Source organism: Tasmannia lanceolata, unplaced genomic scaffold (assembly GCF_043159265.1).
Source record: "Tasmannia lanceolata isolate RefF3 unplaced genomic scaffold, GAP_Taslan_0.1 ptg000006l, whole genome shotgun sequence".
In the NCBI taxonomy this organism is placed as follows: Eukaryota; Viridiplantae; Streptophyta; class Magnoliopsida; order Canellales; family Winteraceae; genus Tasmannia; species Tasmannia lanceolata.
In genome coordinates, this window is record NW_027518683.1 from 41886145 (window position 1) to 41909418 (window position 23274).

Below are 23274 nucleotides of genomic sequence, written 5' to 3' on the forward strand. Positions count from 1 at the left end.
TTAATTTGGATCGAATAGGGTAATTTTTGCTATAAGTTGATTCAGAACTCCAATAAATTGCCTAGATTTATAAAAATCATTAAAAATTACTTAAAATTCGTAAAATCATGAAAAATTCCAGAACATTAAAATATTTCAGAAACATTGTAATTCTTAAGTTGTTAAAGTAAAAATTGTTAAAAATCACTAAGAGTTCTCACAACCTGCTAAATAGGTCAAAATATTAGCCTATGTGAATTTACCCCTAGAGTCTTAGAATACCCTGATTTCTAGGTGATAGAAACCCCTAAAAGATGAAATACCAACTTAATAAATTAGGTTGGTCAAACCCATGTGCAAAATCAAATCTGGAACTGTTGGATCACGGTCCCACATCGTAGGAGCCTTTAGAGCCTCCTTTAGGAACACTTACGTCATGTCAAGTTCTAGGTCTTAGGGAGTCCTAGATTTGAGACTCCAGTTAGCCTCATCACGGCCGGTTGCTAATATTAGGAATTGAGCCGTATATTAGAATTTACTAGTTAACCCCCTTTTTCATATAGAACATGCTTAGTTAACCTAGAATGTATGACCCACCTGCATTAGTCTAGGGAGTGTTTTGCATTTAGATAGCATTATATAGCATCTTAGATGGAGTCCTAGGATAATAAAATGTAATCAAACTTGAATTAATTAATTTCTCTTAAAACTGTTGAAACAGTCTGTCCAGTCTAGATCGGTGTCCTAGATGAGTTAGGCATGTAGCTTAGTTTAGGCCACCGAACTACGTCGACTTTGATCCCAGTGAGGCTTGGGTACGTAGGCAACTTGGATGGCATTCCAAGCTCAAGTTGACCCTACACACACTCCAGTAGGATTTTAGGATTTTATTTTGTTTATTTCTTTATCATTTTTCGAACCCTTAATTAATTTGATTAAAACACTTAGGATTTTCCCAAAATTAGATTTTAGGAGAACTTTCACATGGATTAAACCAAACTGAATCAAAAGATATATCTAGGAACCACATTGATACTAGATTATTTAGGATGCATGTCCCGTAGTTCGCACATCAAGAGAGTCTAAATGAGCCTTTTAAAAGAAATTTAAGTGAGTTAATCTTTGAAATTGAAGACTGGATTACCGGGCGAGAAAGGTGCCTATTGTGTATTCATCATACCTTCCATTCTCGTAAGCAGCTAACGGATTTAGACTTCTGGGATCACAGATCATTGCAGTGTCACTTATGGGGCCTAGGTCCCTTACCTAGGTGGCGACTCTGGTCATTCACTTTTGTGTGAAATTCAGATTGCTTTAGTGATCCCAAGTTCATAGAAAAGATGATTCATATAAATAATCAAAAGCACACACCGCTCGTGTGGGTACGAGAGACCAAGAGAGAGGCGGGTCGTGCCCCTCTCGTCGGATCGGGTCCCACACGGGTTGGGCTCCCTAGATAAACAAGCCCAAGTAAAGGAGTTTCTTAAAAAAACATAAACCGGACATTGTCAGCATTCAAGAATCAAAATGGTCTGATGTGAATAGAGCTACTATTAAAAGTTTGGGTGTGCCGAATCACTGGAATTTTTTATCTAGAGATGCGGTTGGGGCATATGGAGGGATCATTTTTCTATCGGATGGGGTCAAGTTTGGGCTCATTGATTCATGGTGTGGTAATTTTTCAGCATCTGTAGTAGCTAGAGATGTCAATAGTGGTTTTGTTGGGCTTTTCTCTGGCATTTATGGACCGGTCTTGAGGGCGGAAAAATATATTCTGGGGGGAGTTGGATGAGATTAGAGGTAAATGGTCTCACCCTTGGTGCCTCGGTGGGGACTTTAATGAGATTAGGTTGGTGGAGGAACGTGTGGGAAATACAAGATCTATCCAAAATATGAGAATTTTTTCTAACTTCATAGAAAGGCATGAACTTATCGATTTACCTTTGATGGGTGCTCCATTCACTTGGTGCAGAAATTGTAGCAAAGTCATAATCAACAGGTTCCTATTGTCCCTTTGTTGGCTTGATAGTTTCCCAGAAACCTGTCAGATAGCACTCCAGCATTCTATTTCTAATCATTGCCTGATTCTGCTGGATCCGAGGCTTGAGTCTGGGGTCCCTCTCCGTTCAGGTTTGATTTGGCTTGTTTGGAAAATTTTAAGATGGAGGAAAGATTGGGTGGTTCTTGGAATGAACATTCGGTCTTTGGAAAGAGGATATGGTAATTTGTTCAAAACTCAGATATGTGAAACAAAAGTTGAAAGATTGGAACAAGGACAAAGCAAGAGAGAAAAATGAAAGGAAGTTATGGTTATCTCTTCGCATCAAGGAAATTTCTGATAAGGATGAAGTGGGTCAAGCTAGTGCAGATGAAACGGAGGAAGTAGGAAAGTTAAAGGAAGAACATAACCGAATCATTTTGCAAGAGGAAATATCATGGCGCCAAAAATCAAGAGTCAAATGGCTTAAAGAAAGTGATAAAAATACGGCTTATTTCCATGCTATGGCTAGAGTGCGTAGAAGGGGTAATCGAATAGAAGTTTTGAAGGTGAATGGTGTATTAGTGGAGGATAGGGAAACCATTATCAATAAAGTTGTGGAATTTTACCAAAATCTATATACAACGGAAGAAGTACTACGTCCGCTCCCAGATTGGGTGGAGTTTGGGGCTCTTGAGCAAGACGACAATGAAGCTTTGGAAGTCCCTTTCTCCGAGGAGGAAATCAAGATGGGAGTTTTTTCGTTGGGAAAGGATAAGGCGCCGGGACCTTATGGCTTTTGTTTGGCTTTTTTTCAACATTGTTGGGAGTATGTCAAGAGGGATGTCATTAATTTTTTCAACCAATTCCATTCGGGGATGGAGTTAGACAAAGGGACAAGAGCCACCTTCATAGCCCGCATTCCTAAAATTAGGGGAGGTATAAGGGTGCAAGATTTTCGGCCTATCAGCTTGGTCGGATGCCTTTACAAAGTCCTTGCAAAAGTTTTAGCCGTTTGTATCAAAAGGGAACTACATAAGATCATCTCTCCTAACTAGTGCGCTTTTGTTAAGGAGAGACAGATCCTTGATTGTTCCCTTATTGCGAATGAAATGCTTGACTATTACTCAAAGATGGGGAAACAGGGTATTGTTTGCAAGTTGGATATGGAGAAAGCGTATGATAGGGTGGAATGGAATTGTCTTGACTATTTGCTTGGTAGGATGGGTTTTGGCATTAAGTGGAGATCATGGATTAGTAAATGTGTTTCATTGGCGTGGTTCTCTATTCTCATTAATGGATCCCCCAGGGTTTTTTCAAATCATCCAGAGGCCTTAGGCAGGGAGACCCTTTATCCCCATTTCTCTTTGTTGTAGTGGCGGAGACTCTCAGTAGGTTACTGAATAAAGGAGGAGAGAAAGGATTGCTCAAAGGTTTCTTTGTGGGTGACAGGAATGTGGAAATTTCACATCTTCAGTTTGCCGATGACACACTTTTATTTAGCTCTCCTGAAATATTGAAGAATGCAAATCTCAAAGCCACTCTTCGATGTTATTGTGGGACATGATCCCGCTAGAGGGGCGTGGGGCGCGAGCCGCCGCGCGCTCTCCTTTGGTCTCTCGTTCCCACGCGATTGGCGTGTGCATTTTAATATTGATTTGAATTCGTCTTTCCTGTGGACTTGGGATCACTAAGGCAATCCGAATTCCACACGAAAGAGACTGACAGAGTCGCCACCTAGATGTGGGATCTAGGACCCATAATTAACCAGAAATCTAGACTCGCTACCTGGTTACGAGAATGGAAGGTATGGGGAGTTATCCACCACATGCACCATTCTTGTCCGATAATCGGTCTTCGATTCCAAAAGCTAACTCTTTTAAATTTATTTTAAATGGCTCATTCAACTCTATGTTAATGTGCGAACTAAGTGACATGCATCCTAGAATCTAATTTCAATGTGAATCCTAGATGTGTATCTTGATTTATTAATTTGTCTGGATTCATTCTAAGTGAAAGTTCTCCTAGAATTCTAATTTCATGGAAAACCCTAACTGATTTGATTAAGTATTTACAAGAAAATTAATATACAAAACACCACAATTTGTTGTGGTGCCGACTCGCGGGTGGTATGCCGTCAGACATCCAAGCTGCCTACGTACCCAAGCCTCACTGGGATCAGAGTCGACGTAGTTCGGTGCACCTAAGCTAAGCTACATATGCCTAACTCAACTAAGACACCGACCTAGACGGGATTGACTGTTTCAACAGTTTTAAGAGAAGTTGTTTAATTCAAGTTGAGGATTTTATTATCTTAGGATTTCATCGAAGATGCTATATGATTCTTATCTAAATGCAAGTTGTCCCTTAGACTAATGCAGGTTAGCCTACATCCTAGTCTACTAGGCATGTCTTAGGGAAAGATGAGGTGACTAGTGTAACTAGACCTATGGTACGGTTGCTATACATAGCAAGCGTCCGTGATGAGGCTGGACTCCTAACTCTAGGACTCCCTAAAACTTAGGACACGACACAACACTAGTGTTCCTAAATTGGGCTCTAATGGTTCTTAGATTGGAAACCATAATCCAATGGTTCCGGAAGACTCGAGACAAATCAATTCAAATTCTTGAAGTTAATTAATTTCAGATTTCATGGATTTTCGATTTATGGACACTTGAGGATTACCAATGGTTCTAGGGTTCACCAATTTCGGCCCAGAATAGCATCCAAGGAAGGGAATCGTGCGTTCTTTCCTTGCGCAATTTAATACTTAGGTTATAACATCTTATTGCCTGGCATATCTCAGGATTTCCGTGGACAGTAACCTCGGAGCCAACAACATGCTATAGCTTAAGTATTCAAATTGTCAAAGATCGGTTGCAATTGGGATACGATTATGGATGCACTGACCATTTTTCCAGGGAATTCTAATGATCCTAAGATTTCTGTTTCAATGGATTAAGGAGTTAATGTGTGACAGAGATTTAAGGTTCTTTAGAAATATTCAGATGATTTTCAATTAATTTCGGATTTTCAATGAATTTTATCAATTTTAAACATATGAGTGATTTTACAAGTGAAATTGTAGCAAACGAATTCGAAATGAGTTGAAATTTCTACAGCAGCAAGATATGATGAAATGTAGCTTACGGAAAGAGTTTTACAGATTTTTACATTAAGCTCATATTTAATTTCGATTTAACAATTGATTGACCAGATTGCACAAATAACACAGAAACCACTAGAAATATGAATCTAAATTCAATGAAATTTCTACATTAATAAGATATAAGTAAAAATAACATACTGAGAAATTTTCATGAATTTTGGAAACCATTTACTATCAGTTTCAGATTTTTTAATTTTCAGACCAGATTATGAATTAACCCTACATCCCATATGAAAACAGATCCAAATCACTTGAAACTTTTACAGTAACTAGAAATGTGAGATTGAAGACTACTGTAAAAATTTTAAGAATTTTAGTTGTGATCTGATGTCAGTAACAATTCCTCCAAAAGCTGGTAAATTTCAAAGAAAGCATAAAATAATATACCAAACAAATTCTCAAAATTCTCCAAATTTCATGGTAGAATGTACTGGTATCATATTAGTTTCCCACGAAATTTCATTAATTTTGGAATTCATTTAGTATATATTTTATTTTCGAAACACTCATGGAGATCATGATTTTGAGCATACATATTTAATTTTCAACTAAATCCAATTAAATACTAAAAATCATGCAAATATACCAAATAATTCTAGAAAAATCTAAAAATTAAGTACCTACCTGTGATCGAAATCCTCGCCGAATCCGAGAGCCGAAAAATTCGAAAATCGCACCGCCGCTTGATCCGCTTCCGCTTTCTTTCTCTTTTTCTTTGTTTTATTTTCTTTTATATTTTTTTTTATATGGAACAAGGGAGAGAGATGGGGAGAAACAAATAAGGAGAGAAAGTAGATAATGATAGTGTGAGAGTGAGAGAGTGAGAGATATTGAGGGAGAGAAAGAGAAAACTATCCAAAAACAATGTGTTGTTTTCTTTTTTTCCTCCTCTCATCACCTCTCTTTATATAGTGAAAAACTTAGTGGAGAGGTGGAAATAAACAATGAGAATGGTGGGTGTGGTGGAGAATAATGGAAATAAACAATGAGAATGGTGGGTGTGGTGGAGAATAATGGAATATATAATGGTAATGGTGGGAATTGTGGTGGGGAATAATGGAATATATAATGTGAATGGTGGGTGTGGTGGAGAATAATGGAAATAAACAATGGTAATTGTGGGAATGGTGGTGGGAATAATGGAATATATAATGGTAATGGTGGGAATGGTGGTGGGAATAATTGAATATATAATGGTAATGGTGGGAATGGTGGTGGGAATAATGGAATATATAATGGTAATGGTGGGAATGGTGGTGGGGATAATGGAATATATAATGGTAATGGTGGGAATGGTGGTGGGGATAATGGAATATATAATGGTAATGGAGATAATGGTGTTATTTTAAAGGGAAAAATGAAGTTAGTGGAAATGGTAGAGAAAGTTAAGTCATGCTAATGGTGAGTCCCACATCAGCGGGTTCCGCACAAGCGGGTCCCACATCAGCGGGCCCTACACAAGCGGGTCCCACATCAGCGGGTCCCACACAAACGGGTCCCACATCAGCGGGTCCCACACAAACGGGTCCCACACTAGCAGGTCCCACACTAGCAGGTCCCACACCAGCGGGTCCCACACAAACGGGTACAAATTCTCCCTAGTTTAGATTTTTCTGAATAATCCTTCTCAACATTTAGCGGGAAAATGCGAAACACGACGGAAATGACCAAAAATATTTAGAAATGTAACAAACGGATGCGGGAAAGAAAGACATTGGAAAACCGACGGAAAACAAACCCTAATTTCTTTTATCGATTAAGGTAGAGCAAAATGGGGTGTCTACAGATGCCCCTCTTTGGTAGAGATGACGTAGTCATCGAATACCAAAGTCAAAATGACAGAGCCATTTTGCGTAGCTTTAATCGACAAAAGACTCTACACAAAACGGAACTTAGACGCAAACATTTACTACCTAATGCAAGGCCCTAAATGAAATCCTAGAATTAGAACATAATAAGAAATCCTGATGCGGTGCCGTTTACAAACGAGCAACGAGAGAATGAGATACCACTTTCGAATGGATTCCGAACAGAAAGAACAAAGATCGTTCTCAAGCGGTTTTTTTTTTTTTTTTTTTTTTTTTAAAAAAAAGAAAATGAGACATCTTTCACAAGCGGGCTCAAGGAGGATAAGAGACCATTCACAAATGGACTCAGACAATGAGGTACCATTCACAAACGGCCTCAAGGAGGATATGAGATTTTTCGTAGGATTGGATTTTTTTTTTTGAATTAAGGATTTGGATTTGATAAATTTTTTATTTTTGGGAAATGAGGTACCGTCCGCAAACGGGCTCAAGGAGAAGACGAGACCATTCACAAATGGCCTCGAGAAAAGAGGCACCGTTCACAAACGGACTCAAAGAGGACATGAGATTTTTCGTAGGATTGGATTTTTTTTTTTTAGTTAAGGATTTGGATTTGATAAATTTTTTATTTTTGGGAGATGAGGTACCGTCCGCAAACGGGCTCACGGAGAAGACGAGACCATTCACAAATGGCCTCGAGAAAAGAGGCGCCGTTCACAAACGGGCTCAAAGAGGACATGAGATTTTTCGTAGGATTTGAATTTGACGTAAGATTGGATTTGTTTTTTTTTTTTTGAATTGGGATTTGATTTGATGAATTTTTATTATTTTTATTTATTTATTTTGTATTTTTGGGAAATGTGGCACCGTCCGCAAACGGGCTCATGGAGAAGATGAGACCATTCACAAATGGCCTCGAGAAACGAGGCACCGTTCACAAACGTGCTCAAGGAGAACATGAGACCATTCACAAATAGACTCAGAAAATGAGGTACTGTTCACAAACGGGCTTAAGGAGAAGACGAGACCATTCACAAATGGACTCGAGAAACGAGGCACCGTTCACAAACGGGCTCAAGGAGAATAAGAGACCATTCACAAATGGACTCAGAAAATGAGGTACCGTTCACAAACGGGCTCAAGGAGAAGACGAGACCATTCACAAATGGACTCGAGAAATGAGGCACCGTTCACAAACGGGCTCAAGGAGAATAAAAGACCATTCACAAATGGACTCAGAAAATGATGGAAAATGATGTACCGTTCACAAACGGGCTCAAGGAGAAGATGAGACCATTCACAAATGGACTCGAGAAACGAGGCACCGTTCACAAACGGGCTTAAGGAGAAGACGAGACCATTCACAAATGGACTCGAGAAACGAGGCACCGTTCACAAACGGGCTCAAGGAGAATAAGAGACCATTCACAAATGGACTCAGAAAATGAGGTACCGTTCACAAACGGGCTCAAGGAGAAGACGAGACCATTCACAAATGGACTCGAGAAACGAGGCACCGTTCACAAACGGGCTTAAGGAGAAGACGAGACCATTCACAAATGGACTCGAGAAACGAGGCACCGTTTACAAACGGGCTCAAGGAGAACATGAGACCATTCATAAATGGACTCGAGAAATGAGGCACCGTTCACAAACGGGCTCAAAGAAACAAGATAGCTTCAACAACGAAGAATTTAGAGATTTTTCATAAACTTGAATTTGACGTAGGATTGGATTTGATGAATTTTTGATTTTTCAGAAATAAGGCACCGTCCACAAACGGGCTCAAGGAGGACATGAGATCATTCACAAATGGACTCAGAAAAATGAGACACCGTTCACAAACGGGTTCAAGGAGAAGACGAGACCATTTACAAATGGACTCGAGAAAAGAGGCACCGTTCACAAACAGGCTCAAAGAAACAAGATAGCTTTGATTGATGAATTCAACAACGAAGAATTTAGAGTTTTTTCATGAACTTGAATTTGACATAGGATTGGATTTGATGAATTTTTGATTTTTCAGAAATAAGGCACCGTCCACAAACGGGCTCAAGGAGGACATGAGACCGTAAATGGACTCAGAAAAATGAGACACCGTTCACAAACGGGTTCAAGGAGAAGACGAGACCATTTACAAATGGACTCGAGAAAAGAGGCACCGTTCACAAACAGGCTCAAAGAAACAAGATAGCTTTGATTGATGAATTCAATAACGAAGAATTTAGAGATTTTTCATGAACTTGAATTTGACATAGGATTGGATTTGATGAATTTTTGATTTTTTGAACTTAATGAAATCGGGGATGTTACAGATCGTGCTTGACAAAGATATCGGAAACTAGGACTTTGACGAATGATGAAACGGCAAACCAAAGAACCATTACTAACAAGAATGGATTAGAAACACTTTTATGAAACTTCAACAAGATTTTTCTCAAAGAGACTGCTGGTCTTGTCTTTGGGGATTTGGATGACTGAAACCTTGAACAAGACACTTGAAATTGGTAATCTAGAACAACGGCTCTCTTGGATATAATCATGGAAAAGTGGGACTTGCCTCTTGATAGGTGTTTAGATAAACATTTCTTGACCAAGATAGTATTTAACTAACTGGAAGGAAATTCTGAATTTTAACGGTTCATCTTTCTGAGAAATTGGCTCGACCATCATTGCATCTGAGGCTCTTCCAAGCTTAAGATGCCTTCCTGGAGTATGATCTTTTTACGGAAGCTGGGCTTTCTGATGTTTCTACTTCTGAATTCTTCTGGGTTGATCATCTTTGAAATGAAGCTGTTTGACTGGATTCTCAAGCTCTTTCAGGTACAATCGCAGGGAGCTGACGAAGCCGGGCCTCCTTCACCGAGACAGTTGCATCATTTTGGACACAAGGACGACGATTGACTCTTTTTAAAGAGAAAACTTAGATAAAAGACACTACTCAAAGGATTGAGGAGCTCTGAAGGAATGAACATAGAATAACAACGATTGATTAACTATACTGACAGACACAGTAATGCTTCTGACTTAGTTAACGTTTTATTTGGTAAGTCTATCCTTTCAAGGAATATTTTTTCAATTGGTAAACACTGGACTTTTTCCTTAAAACAGTAATGCCTCAATGATTTAATTACAACTCCTAGGATTGCTTAGCTCCAATGCCCCCAGTTTTGAGGATGTCACTTGAATTTGCTTGAACTTCAGTTGATCTTCAGTCCTGATACCGGCTGTAGCCTTCTTACAATGATTCTCTTACCATGACCAAGTCACCTCTTCAGGGTTTTTAACTTGGCGGACCGTGGTAGCCTTAACTTTTGCCTGAACCGCCCTTCTAGGTTTTCGATTTAGCAGGCTATCCCCTTAGCTTTTGCCTGAACCGCCCTTCTAGGTTTTCGATTCAGCAGGCTATCCCCTTAGCTTTTGCCTAAGCCGCCCTTTCGCGTTTTCAACTTAGCAGGGAATGATCTTAAATTTTGCCTAAACCGCCCTTTCAGGTTTTCAGTCTAGCAGATCTTCAAACTCCATTTTTTTTTATTCATCATCATTTTTTTTTTTTTTTTTTTCGGGACCTAGATCATTAGTTCTGAACATCGGAAGGACTTTATAGGTAGGATAGGGCTTTTCAAAGAATGGCTTAAGGTTCAACAAAGATTTCGACCGAACCTGTGAATAGGTTGCCTACATATCCCAAGGTAGGAATCAGGTCGCGTATAGTTCAGGGCGAATGCCCCTAGTTTGAAGATAAATTGTTCGAAAGTTTATTGATTTTTCTTTTTTTTTCTTCTTTCTGGAATAATTGACTTCTCTTCTTTAGGAACTTGTCCCCCTTTTTTTTTTCTGAAAGGATTGAATTTCTTTTTTTTTTTTTGGATTGATTGAATTGCTTTTCTTTTTTGAATTGACCGAACTCAGTTTAACCGAGCTGCCTACGTACCCCAGTGTAGGGATCAGGTCTCGCGTAGTTCGGGGCGAATGCCCCTAGTTTGAAGATAAATTGTTTGAAGGTTAATTGATTTTTTCCTTTTTTTCTTTCTTTCTGGAATGATTGACCTCTCTTCTTTTGGAACTGGTCCCTCTTTTTTTTTTTTTTTTTTTTTTGGAACGATTACATTTCTTTTCCTTTTTTTTTTTTTTTTGAATCGACCGAACTCGGTTTAACCGAGCTGCCTACGTACCCCAGTGTAGGGATCAGGTCTCGCGTAGTTCGGGGGAATGCCCCAAGTTTGATGGGTTTTCAAGAAAATTTGATTTAGGCTCGAAGGGTTTGCAAATCGGTATTCTTTTGACATTGGGTTTTGATTTTGGGATTTAATCGGCCAAAGGAGGCCTTTCGATGTTCAGATTGGGAATCGATCTAGGTTACTAGAGTCTGTCTGGTACTGATTATTTATTTCTTTTTTTTTCTCTTTTTTTTTTTTTTTTTTTCACGGAGTTTGACGGCATTTCCAGGTAAGATAATGGATTTTCTTCTTTCAAGATTCTAATGCGTGCTTTCGGCTTTCATAGAGCGAAACTTGTTCCTTGACATCCTCCATCTATGGATTTGTAACTCTTGATATCTGATGACCACTTTTCAATACTTGCTCTTGAACTTCTTATCTTGAATTTGTTGGCTTCATGTTATGAATTTGAGAACCAAGGTCATTGATTGGAAATATGAAAGTTATTTCCACTCTATGCCCCTTGCATAGCATATGATATTCACTTCATTCTTTCTTGAACCTTCTATCTGGGTCTTTCTCTTGACATTAATGGTAACGCTTACGGGACCATCTTTTTATCCTCAAAACGGGTTTACCAATTCTTCACACTCTTCAGAGGGTAATGTATTTTCAATCGGCATTTATTGGATCAAGGTTTCAGTGCCAGTGTTTACCACTTCAATTTCATCTTTGAAAGGCTGAGATTGGCGCTCCTCCTCTTGTTCAAGTAATCGTTGTGACTCAAGTGGAGTTTCGTCAATTTTGTTCTCATTTGAGGAGGGAGTCTTATTTTAAGATCAGAAGCACACTTAAGAAATAGACACAAGTGAACTATTGGAACTGAAACTTTATTTAAAGAAAAAGATACTACATCTGACAACCTATCCTGAACATGTTCAGGATTCACAACTCTAAAAGAAAAACAAAAGATAACTTGCCTAGACTAGGCATTAACCTAGAACTGTAGAACCGGACTCAACAATTGTACTGACCATGATGGCTGACTCAAAATAAAATAGTAAACGACTAAAACTTTAACTGCCGCAACTGTCTAGCTTCGGAGGCTCGGCGAAAGCTGGCTCATAAATGGTACTTTCAACTTCTGATTCTTTTCATTGCAACCGGACCTGTGCCCCTTTGAACCTTCAGTTATTTAAGCATTGCGAATGGCTGGCGGCAGTACTGCATGATTTGATAATGGGTTATTGGTAGCAACGGGACTTGGCTCAAACACAAGGCTTTTATTGTCGAGCAACCTCTGGATTCTGAATTTTAGGGCAATGCAATTATCAGTGAGATGGCCAGAATTTCTATGGTATTCGCAGTGTTGATCTGTTCGCCAATTTGCTGGTAAAGGATTAGGAAGAGCCCTAATGTCGGGCAGGATTATGCGACCTGAAGCTAGACACTCCTTGAGTATCTCAGATGGCGGAAGAGGGAGAGGGGTAAATTCTGTCTGGGCCTGTGGCCGAGGTGCGACAGCAAGTTGGGTATAATCCATCACCATGGGGTTCTGAGGTTTTGAAGGCTGAGGCTTGGAGCGGGAAAGGTTATTAATTTCAGCTGATGGAGGCTTCCTGAATTCTCTGGTATTCGGGTTACTTCGGTTGAACACACCTTGAGCCATAGCCTCCTCTATTTGGGTGCCTGCCACGATAAAGTGTTTGAAGTCCGGATAATACTGCAACGACATGTGATACTGGAGCTGGGGGGAAATATTTTTCATGATTATTTGGACCTGCTCTTCCTCAGAAGGGCGCTCCATCATCTGCGCTGCTGTTCTCCTCCATCTTTTCACAAAAATTAGGAAGGACTCCCTCGAGTCTTGCTTGGTCCTTTCCAAATCCTTTCTAGTGATTTCTGTACCATCATCATATTTGAACTGCCTGATGAATTGCTCGCCGATATCCTTCCATGTCTTGTAACGAGTCTTGTCCAAGACCATGAACCACCTCCTGGCAACCTTGGTCAGGGAAACCGGGAACAATTGAGCCATTTGCTCAGAAGATAAGCCTTGAGGCTGACACATGATGGTGAACATTTGCAAATGTGTGATTGGACAACCCACACCATCATATTTATCAAAGTCCGGCATTTGAAAATTGGCTGGGAGACGGATTTCTGGGAACAGTGTGAGATCACTCGGATTGAAACCACCTTGGTCTTGAAACTGAATGTCCTGAACCTTCCTGGTAAGACTTTCTAATTTCTCCATAACTACTTTATCAACCATGGACTGAGAAGGCCTGCTGCGATTTTCGCTGTACTGCTCTTTTTCAAAATCTTCTTCAGTTTTGTCAGGGATAGGAATGAACACTGGCTGGGCAGGTGCGGCTGAAGTAACTGTATGGTGCATGGACCCTTTATCTTTGGACAACGATGGCCCCAACTTTTCAGAAAGCTGGGCCTTGATAACTCGGTTCTCTTCTTTGAGTTCTTGAAGCTGTTGGAGAATCAAGGTAAGAGTATCGATAATGGCAGCGGGTGGAAGACCATCTTGGTTGTCTGCCATTGGCGAAGATGAGGTTGAGAAAGAAGGAGATGCTGGGATTCTCAGGGAAGGTGGCGGAGAGACAGATTTTCTCTTTAACCGTGAAGAAATCCGAACCCAAGGAGTAGCAGGGTTAGCTATGGTGTTTACTGCTCTGTCATGGAAATAATGAACACGAGGTATATGAGCTTGACATTCATGGAGTGTTTCTTCTCAATGACTGAAAAATATTACACATTTAAGCAAGTAATTGGGATAATAGAATGAATCCTAAAGGACCAAGACATGACAATGATGACAGATTCGCATAGGGGAATGCCCTTAGTTCAAGGATTATGAGAGTAAACTCTGAAGGATTTAGCAGAAATATTCTTGAAAAAGGTAGCCCCTAGAGGAGGAAGAGATCAAGGGTACAGGCAAGATTGGATCATCAAGATTGCACGATCAAATGATTGAGACACAATTTCCGCCAATGAAGACACAATCGAATCCCACAAAAGACGAATGATAGACACATGATCAAAAGATGAGATTGCATAGGATTACTTTCAACGGATAGATCATGAATGACTAATCCTATGAGATCTTTGGAAATGATGGGATTTATATCCTAACCCCAAAGGGAAAGTTTTTATTCTTCACACATTTTATCAGTGTTACCTGAAGGCATCAACCCTAATCCTAATCTAGCGGAGTGGAGATAGGATCTCAACTCATGACTTTGTTTGTGTACCTAGGACCGATCGTAGCCATTGGAAGATGGACTACGGTCTAATCTAGACACAAATGGGTAGGATATCCTAAACTAGGCTCACACATGTGATGCACATGTGTTCGTATACTACATGCATGTGTGGGTTAATCTAGGGGTAAGGCCAAGAGTTCCCTTAGCGCGAATCCATGTTCGATATACTGTACCAGTGTCCGGCGTATCAGTACGTGAACAATAGATCCGTTTACGCACCATAAAGGTACTAGGCTAAGGGTGGAATGCTTCTCTAGCACAGAGGCACCAGGTGATGAAATCCCAGTCAACCATGCTAGATAACACTCCGGGTTCCTAAAATAGGACGTGTGTGAATGTGAGATGCAAGGGTTTAGATGCAAGTGATGTAAGTGTGTGCAATAAGTTCGCGCAATCTATGATGCCTTCAGGTTTTGTTAAATTAAGTTCGAGTAAAATGTGATGAGAGAAAATAAAACAAGACAAACTAATCTAACAAGTATAGAGTTTTTATGAGCCAGTTAAATTAAATTCAAATGAATTATCTTTTGAAATTTTAATGAAGTTAGGTGGTCCCCAGCAGAGTCGCCAGACTGTGGGACATGATCCCGCTAGAGGGGCGTGGGGCGCGAGCCGCCGCGCGCTCTCCTTTGGTCTCTCGTTCCCACGCGATTGGCGTGTGCATTTTAATATTGATTTGAATTCGTCTTTCCTGTGGACTTGGGATCACTAAGGCAATCCGAATTCCACACGAAAGAGACTGACAGAGTCGCCACCTAGATGTGGGATCTAGGACCCATAATTAACCAGAAATCTAGACTCGCTACCTGGTTACGAGAATGGAAGGTATGGGGAGTTATCCACCACATGCACCATTCTTGTCCGATAATCGGTCTTCGATTCCAAAAGCTAACTCTTTTAAATTTATTTTAAATGGCTCATTCAACTCTATGTTAATGTGCGAACTAAGTGACATGCATCCTAGAATCTAATTTCAATGTGAATCCTAGATGTGTATCTTGATTTATTAATTTGTCTGGATTCATTCTAAGTGAAAGTTCTCCTAGAATTCTAATTTCATGGAAAACCCTAACTGATTTGATTAAGTATTTACAAGAAAATTAATATACAAAACACCACAATTTGTTGTGGTGCCGACTCGCGGGTGGTATGCCGTCAGACATCCAAGCTGCCTACGTACCCAAGCCTCACTGGGATCAGAGTCGACGTAGTTCGGTGCACCTAAGCTAAGCTACATATGCCTAACTCAACTAAGACACCGACCTAGACGGGATTGACTGTTTCAACAGTTTTAAGAGAAGTTGTTTAATTCAAGTTGAGGATTTTATTATCTTAGGATTTCATCGAAGATGCTATATGATTCTTATCTAAATGCAAGTTGTCCCTTAGACTAATGCAGGTTAGCCTACATCCTAGTCTACTAGGCATGTCTTAGGGAAAGATGAGGTGACTAGTGTAACTAGACCTATGGTACGGTTGCTATACATAGCAAGCGTCCGTGATGAGGCTGGACTCCTAACTCTAGGACTCCCTAAAACTTAGGACACGACACAACACTAGTGTTCCTAAATTGGGCTCTAATGGTTCTTAGATTGGAAACCATAATCCAATGGTTCCGGAAGATTCGAGACAAATCAATTCAAATTCTTGAAGTTAATTAATTTCAGATTTCATGGATTTTCGATTTATGGACACTTGAGGATTACCAATGGTTCTAGGGTTCACCAATTTCGGCCCAGAATAGCATCCAAGGAAGGGAATCGTGCGTTCTTTCCTTGCGCAATTTAATACTTAGGTTATAACATCTTATTGCCTGGCATATCTCAGGATTTCCGTGGACAGTAACCTCGGAGCCAACAACATGCTATAGCTTAAGTATTCAAATTGTCAAAGATCGGTTGCAATTGGGATACGATTATGGATGCACTGACCATTTTTCCAGGGAATTCTAATGATCCTAAGATTTCTGTTTCAATGGATTAAGGAGTTAATGTGTGACAGAGATTTAAGGTTCTTTAGAAATATTCAGATGATTTTCAATTAATTTCGGATTTTCAATGAATTTTATCAATTTTAAACATATGAGTGATTTTACAAGTGAAATTGTAGCAAACGAATTCGAAATGAGTTGAAATTTCTACAGCAGCAAGATATGATGAAATGTAGCTTACGGAAAGAGTTTTACAGATTTTTACATTAAGCTCATATTTAATTTCGATTTAACAATTGATTGACCAGATTGCACAAATAACACAGAAACCACTAGAAATATGAATCTAAATTTAATGAAATTTCTACATTAATAAGATATAAGTAAAAATAACATACTGAGAAATTTTCATGAATTTTGGAAACCATTTACTATCAGTTTCAGATTTTTTAATTTTCAGACCAGATTATGAATTAACCCTACATCCCATATGAAAACAGATCCAAATCACTTGAAACTTTTACAGTAACTAGAAATGTGAGATTGAAGACTACTGTAAAAATTTTAAGAATTTTAGTTGTGATCTGATGTCAGTAACAATTCCTCCAAAAGCTGGTAAATTTCAAAGAAAGCATAAAATAATATACCAAACAAATTCTCAAAATTCTCCAAATTTCATGGTAGAATGTACTGGTATCATATTAGTTTCCCACGAAATTTCATTAATTTTGGAATTCATTTAGTATATATTTTATTTTCGAAACACTCATGGAGATCATGATTTTGAGCATACATATTTAATTTTCAACTAAATCCAATTAAATACTAAAAATCATGCAAATATACCAAATAATTCTAGAAAAATCTAAAAATTAAGTACCTACCTGTGATCGAAATCCTCGCCGAATCCGAGAGCCGAAAAATTCGAAAATCGCACCGCCGCTTGATCCGCTTCCGCTTTCTTTCTCTTTTTCTTTGTTTTATTTTCTTTTATATTTTTTTTTATATGGAACAAGGGAGAGAGATGGGGAGAAACAAATAAGGAGAGAAAGTAGATAATGATAGTGTGAGAGTGAGAGAGTGAGAGATATTGAGGGAGAGAAAGAGAAAACTATCCAAAAACAATGTGTTGTTTTCTTTTTTTCCTCCTCTCATCACCTCTCTTTATATAGTGAAAAACTTAGTGGAGAGGTGGAAATAAACAATGAGAATGGTGGGTGTGGTGGAGAATAATGGAAATAAACAATGAGAATGGTGGGTGTGGTGGAGAATAATGGAATATATAATGGTAATGGTGGGAATTGTGGTGGGGAATAATGGAATATATAATGTGAATGGTGGGTGTGGTGGAGAATAATGGAAATAAACAATGGTAATTGTGGGAATGGTGGTGGGAATAATGGAATATATAATGGTAATGGTGGGAATGGTGGTGGGAATAATTGAATATATAATGGTAATGGTGGGAATGGTGGTGGGAATAATGGAATATATAATGGTAATGGTGGGAATGGTGGTGGGGATAATGGAATATATAATGGTAATGGTGGGAATGGTGGTGGGGATAATGGAATATATAATGGTAATGGAGATAATGGTGTTATTTTAAAGGGAAAAATGAAGTTAGTGGAAATGGTAGAGAAAGTTAAGTCATGCTAATGGTGAGTCCCACATCAGCGGGTTCCGCACAAGCGGGTCCCACATCAGCGGGCCCTACACAAGCGGGTCCCACATCAGCGGGTCCCACACAAACGGGTCCCACATCAGCGGGTCCCACACAAACGGGTCCCACACTAGCAGGTCCCACACTAGCAGGTCCCACACCAGCGGGTCCCACACAAACGGGTACAAATTCTCCCTAGTTTAGATTTTTCTGAATAATCCTTCTCAACATTTAGCGGGAAAATGCGAAACACGACGGAAATGACCAAAAATATTTAGAAATGTAACAAACGGATGCGGGAAAGAAAGACATTGGAAAACCGACGGAAAACAAACCCTAATTTCTTTTATCGATTAAGGTAGAGCAAAATGGGGTGTCTACAGTTATGAAGCAATTAAAGGTCAGAGATCAAATTTTTACAAATCAAAGGTATTCAGGATTAATATGCACCAAGAAGAAGTTTTGGGATTGGCAAGCATTTTGGGTTGCTCGGTTGATTCTTTTCCTTCTTCTTACCTTGGCCTCCCCCTTGGAGGGGAAACCTAAAAAGGAATGCTGCGATCATATCGTTGAAAGAGTAGAGAGGAGATTGGACACTTGGAAGAGAAACCTTGTATCCAAAGGTGCAGAATTACCCTTATAAAAGCAGTCTTAGCTAATATTCCCATCTACCATCTTTCATTGGCCAAATGTCCTGTCAGTGTGGCACTAAGGATGGAAAAAATCCAAAGGAGATTCCTTTTTGGGGGGGGGGGGGCTCAAACGAAAAGAAAGCGATTCCATTGCTTAGTTGGAAGAATGTATGTAAATCCATTAAGGCGGGTGGTTTGGGTATTCACAGAATCAGGGAGACTAATCAAGCTTTATTGGGAAAGTGATTATGGAGATTTGGGGAAGAAGGCTCACAGCTTTGGGTAAAAGTGATTGAAAGTAAGTATGGTTCCTCGGCAGGTTGATGGGAATCGGTTGATAATTACAAAAAGAAAAGTGCTACTATATGGCGGGATGTGATGAAATTGAAATTGAAATTTGGTAAAGGCATAAGATTTAGGGTATACAAAGGGAATCGGGTCAGATTCTGGCTAGATGCATGGTGTGACTCTAGACCGTTATCGGATATATTTCTGGATTTGTTTCTTGTTGCAGCAGATAAAGATGCTATGGTCAGGGATTATTTTATCCGCAGTGAAAATGGAGTCGTTTGGGCACCATTGTTTCGGAGGGACTTTTTTGACAGAAAGCTTGAGTCAGTGGACAGGTTGCTGGTTATTTTGGAAAAAATCTACATCAAGCGATATGGCACGGATAAAAGAATCTGGATCTGGGACTCGGGGGGGACTTCTCGGTTAAATCTTTCTATCATTACCTAGTGCCTCATGCTTCATCTTCCAAAGTATCCACGGTATGGAGCATCCAAGTACCACCCATGGTTCAAACTTTTGCATGGACGACTATTATGGAGAGAATTCAGACGGTGGATTTCCTTCGAAGGAGGAATATCATTATTGTTGATCACTGTGCTCTCTGTATAGAAGAGGGGGAATTGGTAGACCATCTGCTGCTTCATTGCAAGGTAGCTACAGAGTTATGGAACATGTTGTTATCTAGATTTGGTGTTACATGGGTTCTCTCAGCAAAGTTATCAGACCTGTTTGATCATTGGGAATGGTGTCCATGGAATGGTAAAGGAAAAATTTTGTGAGAGTCTCCTTTCTAACTATAATATGGGTGATATGGAAGGAAAAAAATGCTGGAGTCTTCAAAGGATTTTCCAGGCGCCTCTCTTTCCTCTTCAATAAAGTGGTAGCGCTTATCATATCCTGGGTGAGACTCATACCCAGCTTTGGTTTTGTATCGGCCTTTGACTCGTGGCATGGTTGGAGGGTGATATGTAATGGAGTTATGGGAAATCCTAAGATGGATAAAAGATGGGAACCACCTGTAAAAGGCTTTTTGAAATTTAATTTTGATGGGTCTAGCATGGAAATCTGGGTCCATCTGGTATTGGAGGGGTGTTAAGAGATGATCAAGGGAGGGTCGTTGGGCTTTTTCGGGTCCAATTGGAGTCTCGGATTCGAATGAGGCGGAGGTTCGAGCAGTACACCATGGTATCAAAATTCTTATCAATGACTTAAATAGGGTGGAGATTGAAGGTGATTCAGAAAATATCATACGTTGGATTAATGGATCACACTCACCTCCTTGGAGATTTGCGGATTTCTTTGACGAGATTCAAGACATGATTGGAGGGTTTCATCTCCAGGCATATCATGTGAAAAGATCAGCAAATGGGACTGCAGATAAATTAGCCAAAGATGGAGTCTTTAGGGTGGTTTTAGCACAATTTGACTCTCTCCCCCCTTAAGATTCCGGTTTCGTGATATATGTACAGTTTATGTTTATGTTTATTTTTGTTGCTTTCTTGTAATCCCTTCGGGACTTCCTCGGTCTCGTTAATTAATATATTATCTATTTGCCCTTTCAAAAAAAAAGTGCTCCTCATTTGTTCCTCAAATTGTTTGATTGAAAGGTATAAGTGCTCCTCATCTCTCTCTCTCTCTCTCTCTCTCTCTCTCTCTCTCTCTCTCTCTCTCTCTCTCTCTCTCTCTCTCTCTCTCTCTCTCTCTCTCTCTCTCTCTCTCGTGTCTAGATCATAAAAGAAGGTGGACATCATAAGGTTTTTTTAAAATCACTTGGGCCCACCTGATTTAAAGATTCAAACCATTCAATTATTGGGCCCCAACTTAAATAGGGCCTTGCCCATAGAACCATCTCCATAGGACGATCCAAACCCTCCGAACAGCCTCAACAGATCGGAGAGTTAGGAACATTATTTGGAATTGATGGTGAAGGTTTTCCGTGACCCTCCCAACCCTAGTTGCATCCCTAGCTCCATTTGAGCTAGAGGGTGAAGGTTTTTCCATTCCCTCCTTCATGAGGTGGTTTTGACATCAACAGTGAGGGCAAAGGAAGGTTTGCCATGTAAGCCTAGAGTTCGTAGTAACATCATCATCAATGGAGATTGCAAAGAATGTTTTGTTGTGCTTCGTGTGCAACCATCACCAATGTCTTGCTTCGTGAAGGTTTTCATATGTTGAAGCATTTTATCACACACACACTGATCCATTTTGGAAAATTATCATGCTACACTGCATGTATCTATTACAAGTAGTTTCAGTACTACAAAAATCACTGCTGACATGAAAATAGGGAAGTGATATATCCGCCCCTTTTGATTACTATGGACACCCAGCGTCAGTGAATCAATGACTGAAGAGGTGCTGATGTACTTCACCTCAGAAGAATTCAGTGGGTTTGATTGCCAAGTACACTGGCATTGAGTGTCCCTAGTAAGCAAAAGGGGTGGATATATCACTTCCCAGGAGAATATTGACGATATAAAATTTGCAACCACAAGAACTGTTTCCTCAAGATTAGGTAAATGAAAAATCTTAAAGAATCAACTACAATACTACTTCATCTATCAGATCGATCTGGAAAAAAAACTGAAAGATAGTGACTTCAGAAATGATACGGAGGTGGCCTAAAACTTCCATTATGGGAGTGAAGAAGGGAGATTTGCCAGAGGACTATCAAAATCAATTTCTAAATTAAAGTATCCCACTCCCTCTGCAACAGTCATATATCAATAGATCGCTGACTATCAGTTAAGTGCAGAGTCAACTTCCAAAACGTTTGATGGTAGAAATAAGAGTTTGTTGTTTCCGGCCATGTGAAGTCGAATTCAACGCATTTGATAACTTTTATATATATAAGAGCCATAAGACAACTTTATTCAAATAACTATTGCCGGACTACATCCCCAATACAACATCAAACAATATTATGCATAAAAAAACACATAAGCATATTTGTTTAATTCACGCTTACACAATCATACTTACTACAGAGCTAGCACCCAAATCACTTGAAAAATCTGTAGCTAATTATTGTACAAAGCATGTATGCCCTGAATATCATCCTCATCTAGATCCACTCTAATCTCTCCAGGAGCAATACCAGAGTGCATAACAGCATTTGGATCAGAAGAGTGGCCAAGTCCAAGCAAATGCCCGAACTCATGTATTGCCACAGATTCCAGGTCGATCGTATCACTAGACTGATCAACACCCCAACTATCGTCTGCATCAAAATGGGACACTCCTAGGGTGGGTGCAAAAGAATGTGCTAAAATCCCTCCAGGCCCATCAAATGGCACTCCATCGCCATGATCTCCGCTGAAGAATCCGATCTTAATATCGGCAGAGGAATAATCCTGAGTCTCCTCAAACGTGAATTGGCTAACGCTTGACCATTTACTGAAAGCACTGGAGCAAACGGAGCCCAGGCTTTGGATGTCAATGACTTGGATTGAATCTGGGATGAAACCATAGGTGAGATGGTACTTGTCAGAGGGCCATGTTGGGTTATTGGGGAAGAAGGTATAATCGGATACAGTGTAGAGGCCAGTTGAATTGTGATGGTGCTTCTTTCCGGAATTCATGGAAGTTCTTCCGTCGACAATGTCGGGGACACCGCACCGAGGCTTCATCATGTGTTGAACTGTTTTGGAATCAAGTGCTCCTGTGATGTTGAGATTGTAATTGAGTTGGTAAGTTCTAATGGCATTCTCTGTGAGATCATCAAAGGATTCATCTTCAGCACTGTTGGTGTTGGTGTAATATTCGGGGAGATAGCCAAATTTCTGAAGGTATTTCTTAAGCTGGTTAAGACCCTTGACACTATCTCCTTTGTGGCATCCCTCTAGCTCCTTGAGGAACTGGAAGGGATGTTGATGTTTCCCTTTTGTTACGAAATGAGAAGAACGCGATTCAATCATCAGAGGAGAGAAGAAGAAGAAGAGGAAAACGCTCATGACAAGAGAAAATTGTAATGAGACCATTGTTTCTCTTGCCAAGCTTAGGCTTTAGACAAAGAGAAGAAGCTCTTATTGTTACTCAAAAGTGGGGGATTAGCAATGCCTATTTATAGTATCCTCCCCCTTACAAGCTACATGCGTGTTACGCGGAGTTTCTTACAATTAAGGGTCTCCGCGGAATCAACGGACTTTGAGTTTGTTTGATTGAAAGGTGAAAGGTGCCCTCCATTTGTTTCTTAGAAATATCTCTTCCAAGTTCTCTGTGTCCCCACACGCTAAGTCTTATGATAGCAACTAAGTCTTTATAAGACTCATTAAAAAAAAACTAAGTCTTTATTGAAAGACACATATTTGGGTCTCTTTCAATAAAGACTTAGGCCAAAGACTTGGAAATAATGGGTTACAAGGCCTCCAAAGATAGACACGC

The 23274-nt window shown here is 39.8% G+C and overlaps 1 pseudogene; it reads right to left on the minus strand.

Moving 5' to 3' along the window:
- Window positions 1-21730: 21730 nt before the first annotated feature.
- On the minus strand, window positions 21731-22922 carry LOC143878612 (metalloendoproteinase 2-MMP pseudogene; annotated as a pseudogene).
- Window positions 22923-23274: the final 352 nt, after the last annotated feature.